Here is a 26,512-nt window from a genome sequence, read left to right as displayed (position 1 = left end):
CACGGGTATAAGATAACACGTCGAGGTCTTGTGTCAATTTTTGAGCTTTAAATGCAGTAACAGTAAATGATGTCTTGAAATTTCCCTGAATAGATTCAAAGTTGGACTCATCAGGAGGGTCAAAATTTAATACTGGTTTTTATTAGTAAATTATCCCCTGGGGCATATAAAATTTATCTAGAAAGAGTGATCGCATAAACTTTAGATTGGTAGTCAGAAGTTCCACTACACTTCTTAAGATTCAGAGTGATCGAAGAGTGGATACTCCTCCCACACCTCGTATTTTTCCGAGCTGCAAATTATAGAAAATTTGAGTTGCCCATTTTTCTGGAAGAAACTTCTAAAAAGACTCATTTGATTGGAAATGGAAAGGGCTACTGCCCCTTTTAATAGTTATCATAAGTAATTGGAGAGAAACTAGCCCCCTCAAACACCCACAATTTCCCCAAACAGATCCAATCAAAATTTTGAGGTTACCATTTTGTTCAGCGTCGTTAAATGGTCCAAAAATCATATCTTCGAGGATGACCCCCCAACTGCTCCTCTCAAGGCAAGGGTTTTTAATTATACCCTGGATCCTTCTAAGGATTTTATAGAAAGGGTGGTCGTATAGACTTCACAGAGGCTCGCTGGGTTGGTAATCACAAGTGCTAGTGCCCTTTTTGAGATTCAAAGCAATGGGAGGTTGGGAATCCCCCTCCCTCACATCATATTTTCACAAAATACATCTAAAAAAAATTTTGAGACTGTCATTTGTTATGGTAGAAACTTCAAAAAAGGCATAATCAATTAAAAATTGAAAGGGCCTTTTAAATAGTCAAAAGTGATCGGAGGGCACGAAGCCCCCCCCCCCCACCCTTGTACCTATCAGTTTCCAAAACAAGTTTTGAGATACCCATTTTATTCAGCGTAGTTGAAAAGTTTGAAAATTATGTCTTTGGGAATGACACTCCCCCCAGAGCCCTCAGCGCAAGGGTTATAATTTATGCCCCGAGGGCTGTTAAGGATTTTACGTAAAGGGTGGTCGTATAAACTCTGGAGGGGCTTCATTTGATTGGGAATTAGAAGCTCTTATTCCCAAGATTCAAAGTATTTGGGGACAGCTCCCCCACTAAGTTTTATTTTCCACAAATACAACCGACGAACATTTTGAGATAGCCATTTGTCCGAAAGTATCCCAAATATGATGTAATAAGGCCTTTGGGTGGACAAAATCCCCCAGAGTCCAGGGGACTGGAAAGAATTCCCCAGAGTCTGCTAGTAACGGATATTGTGCTAGTAATACGGATACTGCTAGTAACGGAGTAACGGAGTCTGCTAGTAAGCTATGCCCCAAGGGCATGTAAGGTTCTTATAGATGGGTTTGTCATGTGAAATTAATTTGATTGAAATGTATAGTTCTAGTTCCATTTTATAAGTCAAACGTAATGGAGAGGAATTAGCCACCCTCCCTGACATCCTCTTTTCCTGAAACATAATAAATTGAAATTGTGGGATCATAAAATCATATAGAAGTGTCTTTAAGATGGATGCAATCCCCCAGAGCTCATAGGCAAGGGTTGTAAGTTATGCCTGGGGCATATATGTTTTTCTGGAACGGGCAGTTGCAAAAAACTTTGGATCGGAGGGATCTCATTTGATTGAGATTCGCAAGTTTTAGTGCCCTTTTTAAGAGTCAAAAGTGAAAAGAGGGATGTCAGCCCCACCCCGTAGACTTTCATTCCCCAAAACATCTCCAATCGAAATTTTAAGAGAGCTATTTTTTCAGCATTCCTGAAAGATCCAGTATTGGCGACATCAACCTCTCCACAGTCCTAAGGAAAGGGGCTGTAAGTTACCAAATTCGTTCATTGTTTACAAATAGTATATCTTATTAAAAGGTATGCATGCTTGAACTTTAATTTTCAACAAGATGTAGGGTATTCAGCGATCCTTTTAGAGAATTTTGAGGGATGTTGAACTAAATAAAACATGTTATGTGGATATGGATTATCAACAGGGGTTAGTGAGTATATTAGTTTGGAAAATTCAGGAAGTGATCAAAAAATCAATATTTACATGCTATCAGCATTGCTACAATTACCACCACTACTATTACCACTATTACCACTACTATCACCACTACTATTACCAAACAATTCCATTTACAGTATTAAGAGGAAATTTAACTAAATCAAAAGACGCTATGCACATTCACATTGTAAAAATAGCGTATCTTAAAAATTGATTTGGGCATTAAGTTGAAACTTTCAGAGAATACTTAAAGAGGAAGATCATCAAACAGTTCGTGGTAACGAACTGTAGTAAGGAGTGATCCGGCTCAATAGTAACCAAAACTCTAAAAAATTGAATTTTGATATCAATAGCTACATTAAAAGAATCGCATTTTAATGCTGATTTTAAATATATAAGTTTCATCAAGTTTAGTCTTACCCATCAAAAGTTACGAGCCTGAGAAAATTTGCCTTATTTAGAAAAATAGGGGGAAACACCCCCTAAAAGTCGTACGATCTTAACGAAAATGAGACCATCAGATTCAGCGTATCAGAGAACCCTACTGTAGCAGTTTCAAGCTCCTATCTACAAAAATGTGGAATTTTGTATTTTTTGCCAGAAGACAAATCACGGGTGCGTGTTTATTTGTTTGTTTTGTTTTTTTTTTGTTTTTTTTCTTTTCCCCAGGGGTCATCGTATCGACCAAGTAGTCCTAGAATGTCGCAAGAGGGCTCATTATAACGGAAATGAAAAGTTCTAGTGCCCTTTTTAAGTGACCAAAAAAATTGGAGGGCATCTAGGCCCCCTCCCACGCTCATTTTTATCCCAAAGTCAACGGATAAAAATTTTCAGATAGCCATTTTGTTCAACATAGTCGAAAATCATAATAACTATGTCTTTGGGGATGAATTACTCCCCCACAGTCCCTAGGGGAGGGGCTGCAAGTTACAAACTTCGACCAGTGTTTACATATAATAATGGTTATTGGGAAGTGTACAGACGTTTTCAAAATCCTTTTCCAATTTTGAGCCTAACTTCTGCAAAGGAGTTAACTTCTGCAAATTTTGATGCTAAAAGATACATCAAAAGAATTGAATTTTCACGCTGATTCTAAATATATAAGTTTCAATTAATTTAGTCTTTGTCATCAAAAGTTAAGAGCCTGAGAAAATTTGCCTTATTTTGGAAAAAAGGGGGAAACATCCCTTAAATGTCATAGAATCTTAACGAAAATCACACCATCGCATTCGGCATATCAGAGAACCCTATAGCAAAAATTTCAAGCTCCTATCTAAACAAATGTGGAATTTCGTATTTTTTTGCCAGAAGACAAATCACGGGTGCGTGTTTATTTGTTTGTTTTTATTTTCTTTCTTTTCCCCAGGGGTCATCGTATCGACCAAGTGGTCTTAGAGTGTCGCAAGAGGGCTCATTCTTATGGAAATGAAAAGTTCTAGTGCCCTTTTTAAGTGATCAAAAAAATTAGAGGGCACCTAGGCCCCCTCCCACGCTAATTTTTTTCCAAAAGTCAACGGATTAAAATTTTGAGATAGCCATTTTGTTCCGCATAGTCGAAAACCATAATACCTATGTCTTTGGGAATGACTTACTCCCCCACAATCCCTGGGGGAGGGGCTGCAAGTTACAAACTTTGACCAGTGTTTACATATAGTAATGGTTATTGGGAATTGTACAGACGTTTTCAGGGGAATTTTTTGGTTTGGGGGGTGAGGTTGATGGGAGGGGGCTGTGTGGGAGGATCTTTCCTTGGAGGAATATGTCATGGGGGAAGAAAAATTCAATGAAAAGGGCGCAGGATTTTCTAGCATTACTATAAAAAAACAATGAAAAAATAAACATGAAAACGTTTTTTCAATTGAAAGTAAGGAATAGCATTTAAATTTAAAACGAACAGAGATTATTACGCATATGAGGGGTTCTAAAAATACTTTAGCATAAAGAGCGAGGTATTTAGGAGGAGATAAATACCTCGCTCTTTATGCTAAAATATTTTTAGTAATTTCAACTATTTATTCTACGGCCTTTTTGATTCAGGGGTCATTCTTAAAGAATTGGGACAAAACTTACGATTTAGTGTAAAGAGCGAGGTAGTAACGAGGATACAAACCTCCTCGTACACATAATAAAAATATAAGAATATAAAAGTTCGTTATGTAAGTTAATTTTTAAGTTACGTATGTTTTTTACTAATAAAAACGTTCGTTAAAAATTAAAAGTTCTAGTAGCCTTTTAAGTAACCGAAAAACTGGAGGGCAGCTAGGCCTCCTTCTCCACCCCTTATTTCTCAAAATGGTCTGATCAAAACTAAGAGAAAGCCATTTAGCCAAAAAAAATTAAAATACAAATTTTATTTCAATAATTCATGGGCGGAGAGCCAAAATCAAACATGCATTAACTCAAAAACGTTCAGAAATTAAATAAAAAAAAACTAGTTTTTTTAACTGAACGTAAGGAGTGACATTAAAACTTAAAACGAACAGAAATTACTCCGTATATGAAATGGGTTGTCCCCTCCGCAATCCCTCGCTCTTTGCGCTAAGGTTTGACTCTTTGCCGCAATTCTATTTTTTAAAACAATTAAAAACTTTAGCGCAAAGAGCGAGGGATTGCGGAGGGGACAACCCATTTCATATACGGAGTAATTTCTGTTCGTTTTAAGTTTTAATGTCGCTCCTTACTTTCAGTTAAAAAAACTAGTTTTTTTTATTTAATCTCACCAAAAGGCAATATTTCGCACACTACTGCTAATGCTACTTTTACTGCTAGATTTCCTACTGCTAGCATTACTTCAATTTCTAGGGCTAAGAGCTTGTAGGGCTAAGAGCATTGAGATGGAAACTTCAAGAGGTGTATGAACATGCAGGTTATCAAAAAGACATATCAGCAGTTTCATAGCAATGCCTAGTTTTATTAAGTTGAAACTTTTAGAACTTGATGAGAGGGATGTCCAACTGACCAAAAGAGAATTAGTTAATACTACTGCTTCTAGTAGTAATATATTATTACTAGTTATATCAATACTACTATTATGACTATTATTACAACTATGGCTAAGGGCATTAATGGTAAATATTTGAAGACATTTCGAGGAGAAAAGATGAACTGAATTAGAACCCACCCTCTGTATGCAGGTTGTTAAAAGGGTGCAACAGCAATACCTTTGCAACAGTTCAGTGTGTGAAGTTGAAACTAACAGGGGTTGTTGTGATAGATGTTGAACTAGCCAAAGGAAAATATTTGTATTGTCATGCAACTGCTTTTACTGACACTACTACTACTATTGCTATTATTACTACTTCTATTGCTACTACTACCACTAAAGTTTAGGCTACTAAAATTCTTTCTAGCCATTAAAACTACGGATATTAAGACAAAACATTTCGGATATGTAGAAACTGTATGAAACTAAATCGAAACACATTACGCCCACACAGGTTGTCAAGCAGACGCATCAGAAATGCTTCTGGAATACTCGAATTTGTAACTTTCAGGAACGCTGTAACTTTCAGCGAGTGTGTTGGAGGTGTCAGAGGTGCATTGAAGAAACCAAAGGTGCTTGGTACATACTGCTACTAATGCTGCAACAACTATTGCTACTGCGCAAGCTCAGGGTATTAAGGTGAAGTTCTTAAGGAATATTTAGGCGGATGTTGAACTGAATAAAAAAAAATAGAAGTATTATCTGAAGAATAACTTATACTATTTACTTAGACATTTAAGGGTAAGCTGTCAGAAATTTTTAACTAGCCAGAAGGCATTATATGTATACTTTTATTACTGCCACTACAGCTAATAAGACTGATGAAGCTAAAGGTATTAAGATGAAACTTTTAGGGAACGTTTAGGAGTTTCAATTAAAGGAAAAAACTGTATGCATGCAGGGTTTCAAAAGGGCATTTAAGTAATATCAAAAAAGGCACCACTCTGTAATAGCTAGAAATATCCTTGAAACTTTTAAGGGAGTTAATTCAATCCAAAATTTAAAGTTCTAGTGCCAAGAGTAACAAGAGATTGGAAGGCAAGCGACCTTTTTCTCAAGCTCATTCATTTTCCAAACGCATCCAGTTAAAATTTTGAGACAGCCATTATGTTCAGTATAGTAGAATGGTCCAGCAACTATGTCTTTAGGGGTATTAGGCATGTCAAATTGTAAACAGTTGGCTCATTATAGTTTAAAACTAAATATTCCATTTAAAAAAATCAAAAGGTATTGTAGTTATGGTTGCCAATAAGACACCTCAGTAATATATCGAGAACGACTGGGGGTATTAAGATGGAACTTTTGGGGATACAAGTATTACTACCTCTGCTTTTACAATTTAAATAAATAAAAAGAGTGTAAATATATGCAGGTTGTCAAAAAGCACAGATATAATCTTTTGGGGATGATATTAAGTATTATTTTTCAGGTCAACTTTAGAAACTATAAAATTAAATTTAAAAATACTATTTGTGTCAGGATTAAAAATTGCTGAGAAAATTTTTCCAAGTTACAAATAGCAGCCCATACTATGGACTTTGATAGAAAAAAAAACTGAAAAGATTTAAAATAGTATTTTCTATGAAAAATGGTATGTCAATAAAAACGAACAGAGATTAATTAAAAAAAAAAAAAACTTCCCACGAAACAAGTTTTTCGAAGAAAAGTAAAGAGCTCCATTAAGCTAAAAATGAGCAAAACCATGGTTAAATAAATTTCCAAGCGTAAAAATACCACAAATCACTATCAATAAATAAATGAAACTCAAAATGAACAGAAATTACAATAAACAGCCGAGTTAAACTAAAAACGAACAAAAATTAACATGACTAAGGCTTATAACTCACATGCTTTCTCAAGACTAGAACACAATTTGCACTTACTGAAAACAAAACACGTTTGAAATAATTTCACTTTATTTACTTTCACAATTAAAAAATTATTGAACTTTTAATAATGAATATCAGTATATGTCAATTAAACTGACAATGCACGATCATTTGTTTTTTTTTTGTTTTTTCGGCAAAGTGTTTTGGTCTGGTTCTGTGTTCTAGCCCTTGAAGCACATTTCAATTTTGAGGAATGTGGGCTACTTTAATCGTTGACCACTCTTCGGTTTGGTCTGTAAGTATACAGAAGAACATATACTCAAGGGTAGAAAACTTTGCAGAATGGAGTGCCGAAACATTGAGCAGTAAATAATGTACAAACACAAAAAAGTAGATGATATGAAAACATTGTATGGGTGTATTAACAGTATTCAAACCAGCTTACCTGAAATTTGCAAATTGTAATTATACTGTTTCTCTTGACACCAGTTATTGATGCAAAATGGTAATAATGTTTAATTGATATAACTATTGAATCTATTAGCCAGAATTAAGGCCAAGCATTTCATGCCAGCCTTATCCGAGTGTTTCTAATTGATCTTTTATTAAATACCTGTTAAAATCACAGCAATATGGAATATCAAACAGTTCGTGGTAACAAACTGTAGTAAGGAGCAACCAGGCTTAATAGTAACCAAAACTCTAAAAAACGGAGTTTTGATACCAATAGTTACATCAAAAGAATTGCATTTTAATGCTAATTTTAAATATATAAGTCTTATCAAGTTTAGTCTTACCGATCAAAAGTTACGAGACTGAAAAAAATTTGCCCTATTTTAGAAAATAGGTGAAAACACCCCCTAAATTTACCGTATTTTAGAAAATTGTGGAAAATCCCCTTAAAAGTTTTTTTTATTGTTTTAAAAAGAAGAGTTGTGACAAAGAGTCAAACTTTAGCGTAAAGAAGGGGGCGTTGAGGAGGGGACAACCCATTTCATATACGGAATAATTTCTGTTCGTTTTAAGTTTTAATGTCACTCCTTACTTACAGTTAAAAAATACTTTTTTTTAATTTTCTAAATAAAAAAACGAGCTAAAATTCTTTTTTCTTGTTAGTTTAATATTTTACTCCAATTCTATAATGGCTTTGAGTCTTCTGAGGGAATAAAAGGAGAAAACTATTTCAATTGAAAATATAATTCACACCAGTAAAAAGAATTCAAGCATATGGTAAACCACAATTTAAATAACTATGAAGCATTCTGGGTATGTTCTGCACTACCCATAAGAAAAACCGCTTAGGGTATTAAATTTTAAGCTGTCTACAAATGAAAATGATACCCAATACATTAAGACTGAGGTAAAGCCGAGTTTTTCAAGTGCTAGAATTTTTCTTTTAAAATCAAGATACTTAGAGACGTCTTTTTGTTGTATTGTCAAACAGTTCGTGGTAACGAAGTGTAGTAAGGAGCAACCAGGCTCAATACTAAACGAAACTCTAAAAATCGGGTTTTCATACTGATTTTCAATATATAAGTTTTATCAAATTTAGTCTTTGTCATCAAAAGTTACGAGCCTGAGAAAATTTACCTTATTTTGGAAAATAGGAGGAAGCACCCCTTAAAAGTCATAGAATCTTAACAAAAATCACATCATCGTATTCAGCGTATCAGAGAGCCCTATAACAAAAATTCAAAGCTCCTATGTACAAAAATGTGGAATTTGGTTTTTTTGCCAGAAGACAGATCACGGGTGCGTGTTTATTTGTTTTTTTTGTTTTGTTTTTCCTCCAGGGGTCAAAGTATCGACCAAGTGTTCCTAGAATGTTGTAAGAGGGCTCATTATAACGGAAATGAAAAGTTATAGTGCCCTTTTTAAATGACTAAAAAAATTGAAGGGCACCTAGGCCCCCTCCCACTATCATTTTTTTCCCAAAGTCAAAGAATCAAAGTTTCGATATATCCATTTTGTTCCACATAGTCGAAAACCATAATAACCATTCTTTGGGGATGACTTACTCTCCCATAGTTCCTTGGGAAGGGGCTGCAAGTTACAAACTTTGATCAGTGTTTACATACAGTAATGGTTATTGGTAAGTGTACAGACGTTTTCAGGGGGATTTTTTTGGGTTTGGGGGCGAGTTTGAGGGGAGGGGGCTATGTGGGAGGATCTTTCCTTGGAGGAATATGTCATGGGGGAAGAGAAATTCAATGAAAAGGGCGCGGAATTTTCTAGAATTACTATACAAAAACGAAAAAATAAACATGAAAAGGTTTTTTCAATTGAAAGTAAGGAGTAGCATTAAAACTTAAAACGAACAGATTATTACGCATATGAGGGGTTCTAAAAATACTTTAGCATAAAGAGCGAGGTATTTTTGAGGAGATAAATACCTCGCTCTTTATGCTAAAGTATTTTTAGTAATTTCAACTATTTATTCTACGGCCTTTCTGATTTAGGTGTCAATCTTAAAGAATTTGGACAAAAATTAAGATTTAGCCTACAGAGCGAGGCATTAACGAGGGGATAAACACCCTCATATAAATAATAAAAATATAAGAATATAAAAGTTTGTTACGTAAGTTAATTCTTAAGTTACGTATATTTCTTAGTAATAAAAACGTTCGTTAAAAATTAAAAGTTCTGTTTGCCTTTTTAAGTAACCGAAAAATTGTAGGGCAATTAGGCCTCCTTCCCAACCCCTTATTTCTCAAAATCGTATGATCAAAACTAAGAGAAAGCCATTTATCCAAAAAAAGAATTAATATGCACATTTTATTTTAATAATTTAAGGGCGGAGAGCCAAAATCAAACATGCATTAATCCAAAAACGTTCAGAAATTAAACAAAAAAAAAACTATTTTTTTTTAACTGAATGTAAGGAGCGACATTAAAACTTAAAACGAACAGAAATTACTCCGTATATGAAATGGGTTGTCCTCTCCGCAATCCCTCGCTCTTTACGTAAAGTTGAACTCTTTGCCACAGTTCTACTTTTTAAAACAATTAAAAACTTTAGCGTAAAGAGCGAGGGATTGCAGAGGGGACAACCCATTTCATATACCGAGTAATTTCTGTTCGTTTTAAGTTTTAATATTGCTCCTTACTTTCAGCTAAAAGAAACTAGCTTTTTTTATTTAATATTAAATATAATCAACTACATTAAATAGTCAAATAAATTAAAGTGATTTAAGAACACTAGTTTTGAAGCCTGAAAAAAGTGGACATTTTGATCAGATACAGAAAATACAATATTACTTGTTGGGTAAAGTATTCAACAGTTTGTGGTATCGAACTGTAAATAAGGAGTTACCCTGAACAATAGTAACCGAAATTCTAGAAAACAAAATATTGTACAATATATATATATATATATATATATATATATATATATATATATATATATATATATAAGGAATCGAATTTTATGTGGATTTCATCAAGTTTAGCATTAGGCTACTTTTTTAAACGATAAAAGCTTGAAACTTAGAACAGCAATTTTTCTGTCTGGGAGAGGAATCTGACAAAAGTTTGTAGAGCACAACTGTAGAGAACAATTGGACACAAATTGCTGTTGGTGCAAACTCTTGAAACTAATTTCTTAAAATTTTAATTTCTCACTTTTTATATACATGTATGACGCTAATTTCAAGAAAATTGCCATATCATTCATGACATTTGGCTTTCAATTGGATAGATGTGACTATGATATGGAACGGGTATTACTTTCTTATTATCATTAATAAAAAACACTACCCACTAAATCCTTCTTTATTAAATCGTCGGGACGATTTCTTTATTAAACGCTGCCTAAGTAAAGAAAAATGTGTACCCCATATCATTTTTGTTTTATTTAATTTTTGGTTTTATTTTCTTTTTAGAACTGAGCACTTCGTACAGAAAAAGTTGTTGCAAGACTTCGAAAGGGGCTAAAGGGCTAGTGCCGTTTTTAAGAGTCGAAAGTAACCGGATGGCACCCCCCTCCACGCACAATATTTCCCCAAACACATCCAATTAAAATTTTAAGATAGAATTTTTTTCAGCGTGGTTGAAATATCCGGAAATTTTGAGCATGACGGTTCAACCATCCCTACAAACCTTAGGACAAGGGTTGTAAGTTATGTCCTGAGGGCATCTAAGAATTCTATAGAAAGGGTGGTCGTTTAAATATCAGGAGGGGTTCACTGGATTGATTATCAGAAGTTATAGTGCCCTTTCTAAGAGTCAAAGTGATTGGAGGGTAGCTACCTCCTCCCCCCTAATCGTCTTATTTTCCCAAAATACATCTGTTATAAATTTTGAGACAGTCATTTTTCAAAAAACGCCCATCACGCCTAGCATTTAACCAAATATATCCAATCAGAATTTCGAAATATCTATTTTGTTCAGCGTAGTTAAAAGGTCCAGTAATTATGTCTTTGAAGATTAAAACCCTCCATAGTCCCCCAGGCGAGGGTTGTGAGTTATGCCCCGGTGATATATGACGTTTTAAAGATGAATTGGTAGTATAAACTTCGGAGGGAGCTTACTGGATCGAAAATTGAAAGCTACATTGCACTTTTTAATAGTCGAAAATGATTAGAGGAAAAACAGTCCTCCTCCTCCACCCATGATTTCCCTAAAAACATACAATCAAAGTTTTGAGATAGCCATTTTGATAAGCATGTTTTAAAGGTCTAGTAATTATGTCTTTGGGAATGATACTCTCCTCCCCATGGGTTTCAAGGCAAGCACTATAAGTTGTATTAGCTGCCCATTGTTAACATTTAAGGTTATTATGGAGGGGATGGTCGTATAAACTTCTGAAGTGGATAATTCAATTGGAAATAAGAGGTTATGGTGTCCTTTTTAGGAGTCCAAAGTAGTAGGAGGGCAACTAACACTATCCCACTTCTTCTTTTCCCCAAATGCATCCAATAGAAATTTTTATATAGCCATTTTGTTCAAAATAGTCTAAAGATCAAATAAAGAGGCTTTAAGGGCTGAAATAACCCCTCAGAGCCTCGGGACAAGCGTTTTAAATTATACTCTGAATGCATAAAATGTTTAAATTTAATAAGTGGTCGTATAAATTTTGTATTGGGCTCATTTAATCGGAAATTATAAGTGATCTTTTAAAAGTCAAAAGTGAATTAAGTCTTACCAGCTTCCTCCCTCCCATGACCATCATTTTCCAAAACAAGCGTCCCATCAAATTTTTGAGATGTCTACTTACCTGCATCACTGCAAGATCCTGTAATTATGCCTTTGGGGACGTCAACCCCCTCACAGCCCCCAGAAGAAGGGCTATGATTTGTGCATGTTTTAACCTATCCCAGTTCGGCTTTTCCATAAAGACAAAGAGCCTCCGGGTGAGCTTTTCAGAGAAAGTTGAGGGAGTGTTGAGCTAGATCAGAACACGTTATGTGTATATGGGCTGTCAAAAGGGTGTAAATCAGGAATTACTTAGCAATATTAATTTGAAACTTTTAGGAAATAATAAGGGAGATGATCAATTTACCAAAAAGGAAATATTTGTCAGCTATTGCTACTATTACATCTATATCGACTACTACTGCGTCCATACAATACTACTACTATTACAACTATACCATACTATACCATACTACTCTTACAACTACAGAACTAAATTTAAAACATTGAGGGAAAATTTGAAGTAAATCAAAAGACACTATGTGCATACATATTGTAAAAAGAGCACATCTTAAAAATCAATTTGAGCATTAAGTTGGAACTTTCAGAAAATGCTTAAAGAGGGAGATCATTTGACCAAAAGGCAATATGTGCATTCTACTATTAATACTATTACCGCCACTACATTTACTACAGCTCCTGCTACTTATGTTGAAACTTCCAGGACTTGATGAGAAGGACTTTCAAATCAGCAGAAGGCGATAAACATGCTAATAATACTACCACTACCGTTATTGTGGCTAATGACGCTAAGGGTATTAAGGTGAGACTTCTAGGGAGCGTTTAAGGGAGGGGGGTTGATAAAACAAAAGCTAAATGCACGCAGGCATTTAAAGGGAAATAAGCAATGTCGTATGCAATGTCACTCTATAATGACTAAAAATATCATTGAAACTTTTAAAGTAGCTAATTTGAATTCAGATTAATATTTCTAGTGCCATTTTAAAGAGTGAAAAGCGATGGTGGGTAAGTGACCTCCTCCCAAGCCCATCCATTTTCCAAAAATATCCAATCAAAATTTTGAGAAAGTCATTCTCTTCAGCATAGTACAACAATTCAGTAGCTATATCTCTAGGAATATTGGATATGTCAGCTCCCCCCAATTATCCAATTGGCTCTAAAACTATTACGCTCTGAAGCTAAACGTTGCTCTATAACTAAATCAAATGGCGCTAAGTACACAGTTCCCAATGAGACACCTCTGCGATATATCGAGAACGACTGGGGTATAAATTTGAAACTTTCATGGCTACTACTATTGCTACTTCTGTGCTAACAATTTCAATAAAGGAAAAGGGTGTAAGTGTATCCATCGACTTTTTTGTGAATAATATTAAGTTTTATTTTTAAGTCAACTTGAGGAGGTATAAACTCAAATTAAAAATACTATTTGTGTCAGGATTAAAATTGCTGAAAATTTTTTCCAACATACAAATAGCAATCTGAACTTTGGCTTCTAATAGAAAAGGAAAATAAAATGTTGTTTTTTTCCATAAAAAAGACTAAGTCAATAAAACGGTCAGAGATTAGTTAAAGAACTTTTCAAATAAAAGTAAAGAGCTTCCCTTAGCCAAAAATTAGCAGAAATAAAGTCAAATAGCCTTCCAACCGTAAAACTACCATAAATCACCACAAATCATAAATGAAACTCAAACCAAATAAAAATTAGAATAAATAACCGAGTGAAGCTCAAAAAGAGCAAAAATTAAAATGTTTAGATCTGACAGCCTCCATAGCTTCTCAATAACTGAGCATAGTTTGCACTTTACTAAAAAACAAAATATATTTTAAATGTTTTCAGTTTTTTTTTACTTCAGTAAATAAAATCTATTAAAATTTAGGGAATAAATATTAGTAAATGTATGTTAAACCTACAATCCATGGTCATCTTTTCTTTTTTTTTCAGTGAAGTGCAAATTGAGTTCTTGTCTTGAGAAGCTCTAAAGGAATCAGCTCTACTTTTGAAATATTTGCTAGCTTTAAGTTTGCGTCGGCTATTTATCGTGATTTCTGTTCGTTATGAGTTTCATTTATTTATTGATAGCTATTTGTGGTAGTTATATGTTTGGAAGATTATTTGAGTTTATTTTTGCTCATTCTAGGCTTAATGTTTTTACTTTTTTTGAAACACTTATTTTATGTAAAAAGTTTTTTAGTTTAATCCCATACAATACAACGTTTTTGGAGTGCATCCACTATTGAAACACAGTGAAAATCTAGCTGCTTGCATACATTTTCCCGATAACAATTTTTGTCCTCCTAATTCTACCAAAGTAAGACTAACCAATGCAAAACTATTATGAAATTTGAGTCGTTTTTGTACATTACTTGGAAATTTCTTCTCCTGAAGTTAACTTTTTTTTTCGATAAGTCAAGCGAGATTTTTCAAACGCTTAATCTTAAGATTTCAGTTAATCTTTCAGTTCCTATTCAGCAGTCAATGAGTGAACTTGTTTCACTGCATTTAATCTAACGCAGCGAATCCTATGTAATGTTTTTGACTCTGTGAATACTCGTGATAGCATGAAATAACTTTCATTGATAATTGGATAAGAAGGAGTTTCCTGTAATTTTTGGCCACCGATTTCTGTTTTAAGAAAGCTATTTATTTGGATGTGAGGCGTGCCCTTTTAATGCATATGTACATTGCACGCTGGAACTAGCGTGGGTAAGCATAAATATAGTTTATATAAAGGTAGGCGAATAGTCTTATTTTCATACCATTACTATGGGAAAGAAAGGCAGCGGTAAACGTAACCGAATTGAAGCAGACTTATTGGACCCTGTGATGAATTAAACAAAAAAAAGACAAGTTTTTTAATGAAAGTAAGGAGCAACATTAAAACTTAAAACGAACGAAATTACTCCATATATGAAAGGGGCTTTTCCTCCTCAAAGCCCCGCTCTTTACGCTAAAGTTTGACTCTTTCTCTTAACTCTACTTTTTAAAACAGTAAGAAACTGTAAATAAAAAGTAAATAAAAAACAGTTTGTGAATTGCAGCCCCTCCCATGGGGACTGCAGGGGAGTAAGTCGTCCCAAAAGACATAGTTATTAGGTTTTTCGACTATTGTGAATAAAATGGCTATATCAGAATTTTGATCCGGTGACTTTGGGGAAAAAATGAGCGTGGGAGGGGGCCTAGGTGCCCTCCAATTTTTTGGTCACTTGAAAAGGGCACTAGAACTTTGAATTTCCGTTAGAATAAGCCTTTTCGCGACATTCTAGGACCACTGTGTCAATACGATCACCCTTGGGAAAAAAAACAAATAAACACGCATCCGTGATTTGTCTTCTGGCAAAAAATGCGAAATTCCACATTTTTATAGATAGGGTCTTGAAACTTCTACAGTAGGATTCTCTGATACGCTGAATCTGATGGTGTGATTTTCGTTAAGATCGTGTGATTTTTAGGGGGTGTTTCTCCCTATTTTCTAAAATGAGGCAAATTTTCTCAGGCTCGTAACTTTTGATGAATAAGACTAATCTTGATGAAACTTATATATTTAAAATTAGCATTAAAATGCGATTCTTTTGATGTAACTATTGGTATCAAAACTCCATTTTTTTGAGTTTCGATTACTATTGAGCCGGGTCGCTCCTTACTACAGTTCGTTACCACGAGCTGTTTGATTCGACGAATAATTCTGACGGTAGCGTTCTCACTGATTGTCAGAGAATAAATTGGCTGAGAATACTATTAAAATTCTGGAAATGGTGCAGTCCCTTAATACAAACATTGAGGCACTCCAACATAATGTCTTGGAGATAAAATCTGATATAAGTGCAGTGACCAATCGTGTTACATCGATAGAAAATAAAAATAATGTGCTTGAGAATGAACTTGCAACAGTTAAACCTGAACTTCTGGTTTTGAATAATATTGTGGAGGGCCAATCGGAGCTAATTAATAAATGTAATGAGGAACTGAATTCAGTAGTCAACCAATTTTTTATTGAAGAAAATCGCAATAAAATGTGCAACTTATTATTTTGGGGCTTAAATGAAGTACCTATCGAGGATGCCGAGTCTCTGATTTCGGATGTGTTGGTGCATGGATTGTCATTGGATAGTGGAAATTTGTGGTCTTTTAGTATTGTTCAGTGTTCTAAAAAGTTTGTTAAAATTAAAGTGGACAATAAACAGGTTTGATTTTCTCTTTTGAAAAATGCGAAACAACTTAAGGGAAACAGTTCAGCATTTATAAGAATGTTTTTATTGGTGATGATGTTACCCCTCGTGCGTGTATTGTGCGCAAGGAACTCCTGGGTATCCATAAATGTCTAGTCGATAAAGGAGTGGAATGCTGGGTACCCCCTACCTTAACCCTTGTTATTTGTGTAAAAAAATAACACTGTAACTAAAGTGCTTTGGTATAATGCAAAGGGTCTGTTGGCACCGTAATTTGTGTATTTTGGTTGATTAAGTCTTATTGAAGTTTTGTTAAGTTAGTTTTTTAGTGATCTTATGATGTCGGGGTTTGTGTTTATTATTAATTTGTTAGCCGTTGCGTTAGGAGCTTGAGCTTTATACATGGATGGGTTACATGCAATATTTTCTTCGCCTGTTCTTTTTCTTATTAGTATTTTGAAGTGGATTTTTTTTGTTTTTCAATTTGTTTTTCTTTTTTGTGTCTGTTTTTGAAACCCTGTACCGAGTTTTTTTTTTAAATTTAATGACAATGAATAATTATTATCGTGGTTCCCGAAGTATTAGCCGTCTTAATATTCTGGAAGCTTCGAATGTAGATTTTAGGGTGTATTTACGGAGCAGCTGCATCGGAGTTATGACATTGGGGTAGCAGAACACTATAATTCTATTAGTTCCAAATATTTGTTTAAAGATGGAATTCAATCTGAGTATGGTGATGCGAGAGGCCTCAATGTTTTCATATTAATTGCCAAGGGGCTAAATTCTGCGTTTAATTTTTTAAATGAATTATGTGATCTTTCGGTTTTTCAGGTTATCGGTCTTACTGAAACCTGGATGAATGACCACAACTCCGCTCTTTTAAATATTCCAGGGTAAAAATTTTACAATAGGAATCGACAGTTTAGACAACATGGAGGAAACGGTGCATATATTCGAAGTGATATTGAGGTTTTGGTAAGAAATGACATAGTAGTATATCAGGAAATGGTTTTTGAACCATTTATTCTTCAGCTTAGGCTGAAACCTAAAGATGCATTTGTTATTATATTGTATAGGCTGCCTTCTGGTTCCATACCCATCTTTATGGATCTTCCGGATAAGCAGCTGGAGAAAATAGCAACTGGTTCACATCCATTTATGATGCTCGGGGATTTTAATATTGATCTTCATGAGCTTGATACGAGTGTTTTTATGGATTTTTTGCAGCTTTGTATGTCCAATGGTTTATTTCCAACTGTTAATATATGCACACGAGTAACCACTTCATCATCTAAGCTTATTGACAATATTTTTTCAATTTGTTTTTTTCAGTTCCAAGAGTTATTATTACTGATGTATCAGATCATTTTGGGATTTCAACAAGATTTGATCTCTGTATTCCCCAAAAGCCAGCACCAATAATTCCTAAGAGTCCAATGCATGTGTTTAGCCAGAGTAACCTTCAAAAATTTAAGCAGGCAATTGCAGAAGTCGATTAGAATAATTTTGTCGATCTTATGGATCATATAAATACGAGTTTTCAAAGATTTTCTAACAAATTGATTTGCCTAGTGACAAAAACATGTATAATGGTTCGTTCGCCATCAAGGAAAAATAATCCTAAGAAACCATGGATGTCACCTAACTTGTTGCGTTGTATTAATAAAAGAGATCAACTTTATAAGAATTCCTTAAATAAAGGGAATGATCCGATTTGCTTAAGAATTTATAAAATTTATAGGAATGCCCTGAAGAAATTACTGAGAAATGTAAAAAAAAATATGTCATAAATAAATTAACTGAGACTTGTGGTAACCCTGCAAAAACTTGGAAAATAATTAAAAGTGTGAAATCGACAGAAAACTCTATTATTCCCGATGAAGTAGTAATGCAGAATGGCCTGCCAACGAAGAAACCAGAAGAGATATGTGATGCGGTTTCTACATATTTTGCTAATATTGGCGTAAATTTATCTTCCCGTATTGTATCTTCTGATGATGATCCTTCCTTAGAGTTTTTTTTATGAAGACCCCAATTGATATTTCTATGTATATGAAACCCTTCTCTCGTGATGAAGTAGAGAAAATTTTTCTTGGGATGAAAAATACATCGGCAGGTAGCGATTCACTCAATCTTCTGGTGTTAAAAATAGCGTTTCCTTAAGTTGCAGATGTTCTTACTTCTCTCATTAATTTGTGCTTGAAACGGGGAACGTTTCCTGATTGCTTGAAAATTGCTAATATTACCCCTGTAATCTTAGGTAATAAAAAAGGCGGTAATAATAAAGGTGGTAATAAAAATGATCTTGGAAATTATCGGCCTATCTCGGTCTTACCTGTTATTTCTCGTGTGCTAGAAAAGTGTATTAACACTAGAGTTTATGATCATTTGAAACTGCATAAGCTGTTAAATCCAATTCAATTTGGATTCAGGAAGGGGGACCACAAAGATGGCATTATCATATGTAACTTCGGTAATCAATGGAGCTCTTGACAATAAGCCTAGAGTAGCTGGTCTGTTTCTTGATTTGATTAAGGCATTTTACACTGTTGACCACCAATTACTACTTCGAAAATGTGAATTTTACGGACTAAGAGGGGCTACTTTGGCTTTGCTTTGTGATTACCTCAAAAATAGAGAGCAGTATGTTCACATTAATGGATTTTCTTCAAGTCAAAATCTTGTTAAATTTGATATCCCCCAGGGCACTGTGTTAGGTCCTACTCTTTTTTTGATTTTTATTAATGATCTGCCAAATGCTGTTGCAACTACTTCTAGAATTAGGGATCTAGTTGATCCTGCACCTTCGGGATCCAGGATCACTACACCCTTATTTGCTGACGATGCGACATTGATGTGTGTTGCTTCAACTGAACAACAACTTACTTCAACAATTAATGAAGCAATGACTATGACATGTCTTTGGTTGAAGATTAAATAAAAAAAACAAGTTTTTTTTAACTAAAAGTAAGGAGCGACATTAAAACTTAAAACGACCAGAAATTACTTCGTATATGAAAGAGGCTGCTTCCTCATCAACGCCCCGCTCTTTACGCTAAAGTTTTTTACTGTTTTAAAAAGAAGAATTGAGAGAAAGAGTCAAACTTTAGCGTAAAGAGCGAGGCGTTGATGAGGAAGCAGCCTCTTTCATATACGAAGTAATTTCTGGTCGTTTTAAGTTTTAATGTCGCTCCTTACTTTTAGTTAAAAAAACTTTTTTTTTATTTAATTTCTGGACGTTTTTGAATCAATGCATGTTTTGATTTTGGCTCTCCGCAGAGGAATAATTAAAACAAAATTTGCATTTTTTTTTTTGGCTAAATGGCTTTCTCATAATTTTGATCGAATGATTTTGAGAAAAAAAGAGCGGGGGAGGAAGCCTAGTTGCCCTCCAATTTTTTGGTTAATTAAAAAGGCAACTAGAATTTTTAATTTTTTACGAATATTTTTATTAGTAAAAGATCTACGTAACTTATAAATTAGCTTACGTAAAGAACTTTTGTATTCTCATATTTTTATTACATATATGAGGGGGTTCGCCCCCTTGTCAGATCCTCGCTCTTAACACTAAAGCTTAAATTTTGTCCCAATTCATTAAGAATGACCCCAGAATCACAAAAGCCGTAGAATAAATAGTTGAAATTACTAAAAATACTTTAGCGTAAAGAGCGAGGTATTAGGAGGAGGTGAGCCCCTCAAATGGGTAATAATTTCTGTTTGTTTTAAGTTTTAATGCTGCTCCTTACTTCCAGCTGAAAGAACTTTTTCATATTTATTTTTTCATTGTTTTTTTTTTTTAATAATGCTAGTAAATCCTGCGCTCCCTTCATGGAGATTTTCTTCCCCCATGACAAACTATCGATGAAAAGTTCCCACAGAATATCCCTCTCTTCTCAACCCCTCCCCCAACCAAAAAAAATCCTCCTGAAAACGCCTGTACACTTCCCAATAACCATTACTATATGTAAGCACTGGTCAAAGTTTGTAACTTGTTGCCCCTCCCACGGGGACTGTGGGGGAGTAAGTCGTCCCCAAAGACATAGTTATAAGGTTTTTCGACTATGCTGAATAAAATGGCTATCTCAGAATTTTGATTCGTTGACTTTGGTAAAATAATTAGCGTGGGAGGGGGCCTAGGTGCCCTCCAATTTTTTTAGTCACTTAGAAAGGGCACTAGAACTTTTCATTTCCGTTAGAATGAGCCCTCTTGCAACATTCTAGGACAACTGGGTCGATACGATCACCCCTGGGAAAAAGAAAAAAAAAACAAAAAAATAAAAAGAAAAAAATAAACACGCATCCGTGATCTGCCTTGTGGCAAAAAATGCAAAATTCCACATTTTTGTAGATAGGAGCTCGAAACTTCTACAGTAGGGTTCTCTGATACGCTGAATCTGATGGTGTGATTTTCGTTAAGATTCCATGACTTTTAGGGGGTGTTTCCCCCTATTTTCTAAAATAACGCAAATTTTCTCAGGCTCGTAACTTTTGATGGGTAAGACTAAACTTGATGAAACTTATATATTTAAAACCAGCATTAAAATGCGATTCTTTTGATGTAGCTATTGGTATCAAAATTCCATTTTTTAGAGTTTTGGTTACTATTGAGCCGGGTCGCTCCTTACTACAGTTCGTTACCACGAACTGTTTGATAAGCCGGCTTGACCTAAATATAAATAAGTCAAATTTTGTTATATTTTCACGATTCCCCAATTATTATCCTTGGATTAAGGAAATAGCTTCACCGAAGGGCATTATTAAGGGTCAAGTTGCGTTAAGTACCTTGGGATTATTATTGACGATATTTTATCATTTAAGTATCATGTAAAAGCTATAAGTAGAGTACTATCGCGGAATTTAGGGATTATCCGTAAGTTAAAACACTTTTTTCCTTCAAATGTTTTACGGTTATTATATTTTTCTCTGATTCATCCGTATATTTTGTATTGTTCGTTAGTATGGCTTGGGACATTCCCCTCAATACTTCGTCCAATCCGCGTACTGCAGAATAATGCCATCAGATCAATTTGTGGAATAGGGAACCGGGATTTGGTTAGGTCAATTTACAGTATGATTAATAGAGTGCCTGCAGCCAGATTGCGTGATTTTTATACACTGGTTTTTATGTATAAGTATTATGATGGGTGTGTTCCAGAATATTTTACAGGAATTTTTCGGGAAAGATCTAATGTTCATGGTCACAGAACTCGAACAAGTGGAGATATTGAGGTTCCTCGCCTAGTTTCAAGTAAGACTTCTTTTTTAGTTATTTATAAAGGGGCTAAACTGTGGAATAATCTTGTTTTAAGTACCAAAGAATTGCCCATTAATCAATTCAAAACCGAGCTGCGTGTGGGGTTACTCGGTAGGTATACCTTTGAAATAGATTGAGATTGATGGATTTAATATTGGCAATAATTTTTTATTGTTTTTTCTTGTTTCGGGATCAAAATATTATGTTGTTTATTGTGTATGAATTATTTATGTAAGTTTTTTTTCTCGGTACATGGTTTCACCTTTTTGCTTGTTATAGACCAACTCATTGTCTTTTTTTGTTCTTTGTTTTTATTATTGTGTTGCGAGAGCAACAATTTGGTTTTTTCCCGTTTTTTTTTTTTCCAATGCTGCCGATATCGGCTTCTTCCTGGAAACTGGTAAGGGTTTAACCTGTGCGGTTTTTACGGAAAGTGTGGACCTCAAGCCGGATTGATGAATATGGCATTACATTTTGGAAAGCTCCGCAGAACTCTTGCCTGGGGCCAAAAAGGATGGTTTTTGCTTGTCCACGAGCCAGAGCCTATGGTGTATGAAGTGAAGTGGAGTTAAATAGCCTATGTCGGAGAGGAGTATCTGAAGTTGTGCAGCCAAGCTTTCGTTTCATCAAACCATCTTTCTGCTTTCGAGTGGAAAGCTCCGTTCTAGCAGGCAAGCAGGCAGGCACCACTTTCAAATTGAAGATGGACTAAAATTTATAAGTGTTTATGTGGCAGTTACCTGGCCCCATAGCCAATATATCTTCTTTGAGTGACAAATAGAAAAATTTACAGAAGCAAAAAAGCGGCATTTTCCCAGGGGTCCGAAAGTGCTGCCGTGATTTTCGCTGGGTTTATCATTTTTTTTTTGACTTGGGATTGAGGTAGAGAAATGTTATCAGATGTACCTCTTAAACTTTATAAGTTTTGTCATTGCTATAGAAATTGAAGCTTATCCTTTGCTCCTTTCTAAGTGGTGACGTTAGAAAGTTGGCCTACGGCAAAAAAAAATCAACTTTTGAACTAAGACAAATAGAATTCTTTTTTCGTCGGCAATCGATAGCTCTTGATGAGCTCATCATAGTACATTCGACACAAAAATGAGATATACTAGTTTGAAAGTTTTAAGGGGTTGACAACTTCAGAAGTAGCGTACACACTGAAACCACGAGGGGAAGCTAAGGAAAGGTCAGCTGTTAGCTCATAATCATCTTCGGCATTGAGGAGTTTTAAAATTTTGCTATTTGGTGTACCTATTATTTGTTTCCAGTGTATTTGATGATAAGACCGAGTTGGTTCCAGTGGTAAGACATGTATGGGACTTGTAAGTAATAATCGTCTGTTAGGCTACAAGCATCTTTAGTGAAGAGGGGTTTGTAACTTTTGCTAGTTGGTGTAGCCTACCCTAACTCACTGTAACCTAGAATTAAGTGTTTACGCAATGGGTACAAACGATAACGTAAAACAACGAGGCAGTTTCGTAATAACTAATAGAGTGTCATCTATGGTATGTTGATCCTGAAAAGTTACGGATAGCTTTATAATACCAACTAGATTATATAAGATATTGTTCCAAGTCTTGATCCGTCTCGAAGTCTATGATTGAAAAGGATAAAGTTCAACTGGCTGCAAAGTCAATTTAGTTCCTTCTTTTGTTATTTTTGTTTTTTCAACGCTGAGGAATAGCCTTTGATCATTTGATTACTGATCGCGTTCTTCTTTGAACATGACGTTTTAAACGCTTCGATAGGCTGACAACTTCAGCGTTTAACCGATAGCAAAAAAAAACAAAACAAAAACAAAGTGTTACTCTTGCAACACTTTATTCGGCGATGCCGGACAAAGGTTGCCGCAACACTTCACGTTGCTCAGGCAACGTAGGTCTAGTTTTGTTTCTCTTCTATTTTTTGTTCTTTTTTGTTAGTAGCTCACCCTCGCAAGTGACGCTTTTGGTGTGCTACCGATTGATTTTGTCTCTGTTATTTCTTTTGGATAATAAATTAATACTACTACTAAAAGACATCGTAGAATGGGTAGACCACTAAAATTTTCAGAATCGCAATATTCTAAGTTGTATTGAAACACCCATTCTTAAGACATCGTAGAATGGGTAGATCACTAAAATTTTAAGAATCACAACATTCTAAGCTGTATAGAAAACGATGCATGTCTGGTGACTCTCATGGATCTGCTTTCTCCGTTTGAATATTCACTATTGTTAGACCAAAAATTTTCTAGTCCTACTCACGATTCTACAGCAGCGTGTTTCACTATCCTTGAGTGACATCACCTACTTGGTTTTTCATCACAGCTTCGACCTTTCCCCGTTCCTGGAAGACAATTTGTTGCTTGTGCCTTCCACCTATTAGCTGGCCTATGGCTTTCCAAATTTTGTATACATTGTGGTTGAAACATGTTTACTCTAGCGCAACTGAAGCTTTCTTCTTGTATCAAAACACAAAGTAGCAAAGAAAGGAAGAACAAGGACAATAAACAACCAGTGAAAAAATTGAAAATTGTGCAAACATTTCGGTGGTCAAGATCTCCGCTTAATTAGCCTCAGTGCACAATAAACTGAAAAAAAAAAAAAACTTAAACAAAACTAAAATATGATGACCCTTTCTCAGTAACGGTGAAAGAGTAACTCTCTAACCCTGGTGCAGAAAATAAATGCATATTGATTTGGCTTATAAAAACATAGCAAATGGCACTTTTTCTGTTGATACTCTGTTGATTATTTTGTCTTTTTCAATTTGACTTATTTATGGCCCTATTTACATTTCACCTATATGAATTTGTAGTTGTTTTAATGACGTCTCCCGTTAATGGGCTGCATCACATGACGTATGAGCTAGGTTTTTCATTTCTTTATCTGTCTGAATTTCTATCTTAACAAGAGCTACAGCGTTTCTCAGAGGCTTAGGTCTGTACTAAAGAGCTAGTCTAAATAGTTTCTTCGGGAACCCATGTATAAAGGCGTTTAATTGTACCTTTTTTATGATCTCGTTGGCTCTACTTCTTCCCTAGCTGCGAACTAACTAGGCTTCCTCCGTTTTAACCCTTTTCTATCGGCTTGTTTCACTATATCTTATTTTAGATGATTCTATTAACCTGCCCCTGCTATCAATTATGGTCCAATAGCTTTTAATAGACTAGAAATTTTGCAACCGTTGGAAAAAAACAAAATCTGGGCCAGCTGGATGGTAATAATTGTCGCCTCTTCATTATCATTGGTCCAAAGCTCATCAAGAAACTTCGAGCGGATGTTAATCGGTAAAAATACATCGAACTTGGCCATTTTCATGTGGCTTCATCGACGAGGTAAATCTGTAAAAAAAATTGACTCAAACAACACTATGATCTGAAAACGTTTCAATTTTCACTTTTACTTGCTAGTTAGTTAGGGGGAGTTAGTTAAGTATTAAAGAGTGATATAGACTGGATCTGTCATTACTATTTTTCTTTTATATTTTTATTTATCTATTATTATTTTTAATTCAGTTATTTATTTATTTATATTTTTTTCATATATATATATATATATATATATATATATATATATATATATATATATATATATATATATATATATATATATATATATATATATATATATATATTTAGGCTATAGTTTATTTATTTTTGATTCAAGTTATTTTTTGAATCAGGTAGATCTCCGTGAAGATAAAACATATTAAATTAGGTTTGTATGAACATGCGACATCTGAGATGGGCCAAAAATTTTCTTTTCTTAATAGAAATGATTCTATTAACCTGCCCCTGTTATCAATTATGGCTCAAAAACTTTTAACAGATTAGAAATATTGTAACGTGCTACCTCTTAGCCTACTTGCTAAACATTATTCCTTGGTCTTAAAATTCAATGGTTGAACCAACAAACTTTGACTTTTTCTATATATTCATCTACATCTCAGCTGTTCCAGCATTTTCAGGTATAATTTTTTCTATTTCAAGCACAGCTGTAAAGGATAGCTACCTTTTGTTTTCTGGACAAACCATTATGAATTAATTATAGAACCTATTTGTTCGCCTTTCCAATCTATGGCCAGTATAATTCGTTTGTAGCGATGGTATTTTCTTTTTTACGGATGCTCCTGTTGACCTAACCTTAGTCTTAAAGACTTAGCCTTAGCCTTAGCCTTAAAGCCTCTTTCTCAGAAGCTAGCATTCGGCACAGATGAATAACAAACTGGTGCTAATTAAATCTTCACTCTTGTTCAACCATAACTTGTCGATTATTTTCGTATTTTTGTACTTGTTGATTATTCAACTAACTAATGTTTCAAAACATTGTAATTTAAGATCTTATAATTGTTGAATGAATTAACAGGGGTAGAGCTTCATTGGATTGCATAGAAAGATGTACCAAGAGCCTACTTTGCAACATAGCTGTAGGAATGTATTACTTAGTATGGCTTTTCCCTGGTCCCCGTTGAACAAATAACTAGTTACCAGTGAGAGTATCAAAATTATAGCCCGGATTACACGGATGGGTACATCAGTTACTTATAAGATTGCCAGCTTGGAATTTAAATTAGATTTATTCATTTTCTATTGCTAAAATTTCATCCCATTATTTGAATCATGAACAACAAAAACATTTTCTTATGTTCTTTCCAGAAAAACTGACTTGGGAAACATAAATTTTTTGAATAAACATTTCAATTACATCTGAACTTTTTAGGGAAAGGGTTAACGGCATTTTTTTCACAGCTACTTAAGGACAACTCTTGAAACGCAAAAACCTTTGAATAAAAAGTATTTTAGGAGTTTAGTAGGAAGAACGAGGGATGAAGAAGGGAAATAATGGAAATATTTTCCGTTTCTTTTAGGTTTTCATGTTGCTTCTTACTTCTATTAAAAAAAAACTTTCCTTTTAAATTAATATAGATGAGAGAAGAGTGCATTATCACCTTTTATCACCTCTCAAAACCTAGAGCTTGAAAAGGTCTTAAACGACAGGCTGTTACCGAACAGTTACCGAAAGAATATTAAACTTAAACCCAAAATATGTAGATTTTGGGCACAAAATGACAAATATAAGATATCAGATTAGTAATATCTTTCACTACACTTTTTTACACTCTGAA

The sequence above is a fragment of the Artemia franciscana genome, chromosome 10 (assembly GCF_032884065.1).
Source record: "Artemia franciscana chromosome 10, ASM3288406v1, whole genome shotgun sequence".
Taxonomy (NCBI): Eukaryota; Metazoa; Arthropoda; class Branchiopoda; order Anostraca; family Artemiidae; genus Artemia; species Artemia franciscana.
Note: the sequence above shows the minus strand (reverse complement) of the source record.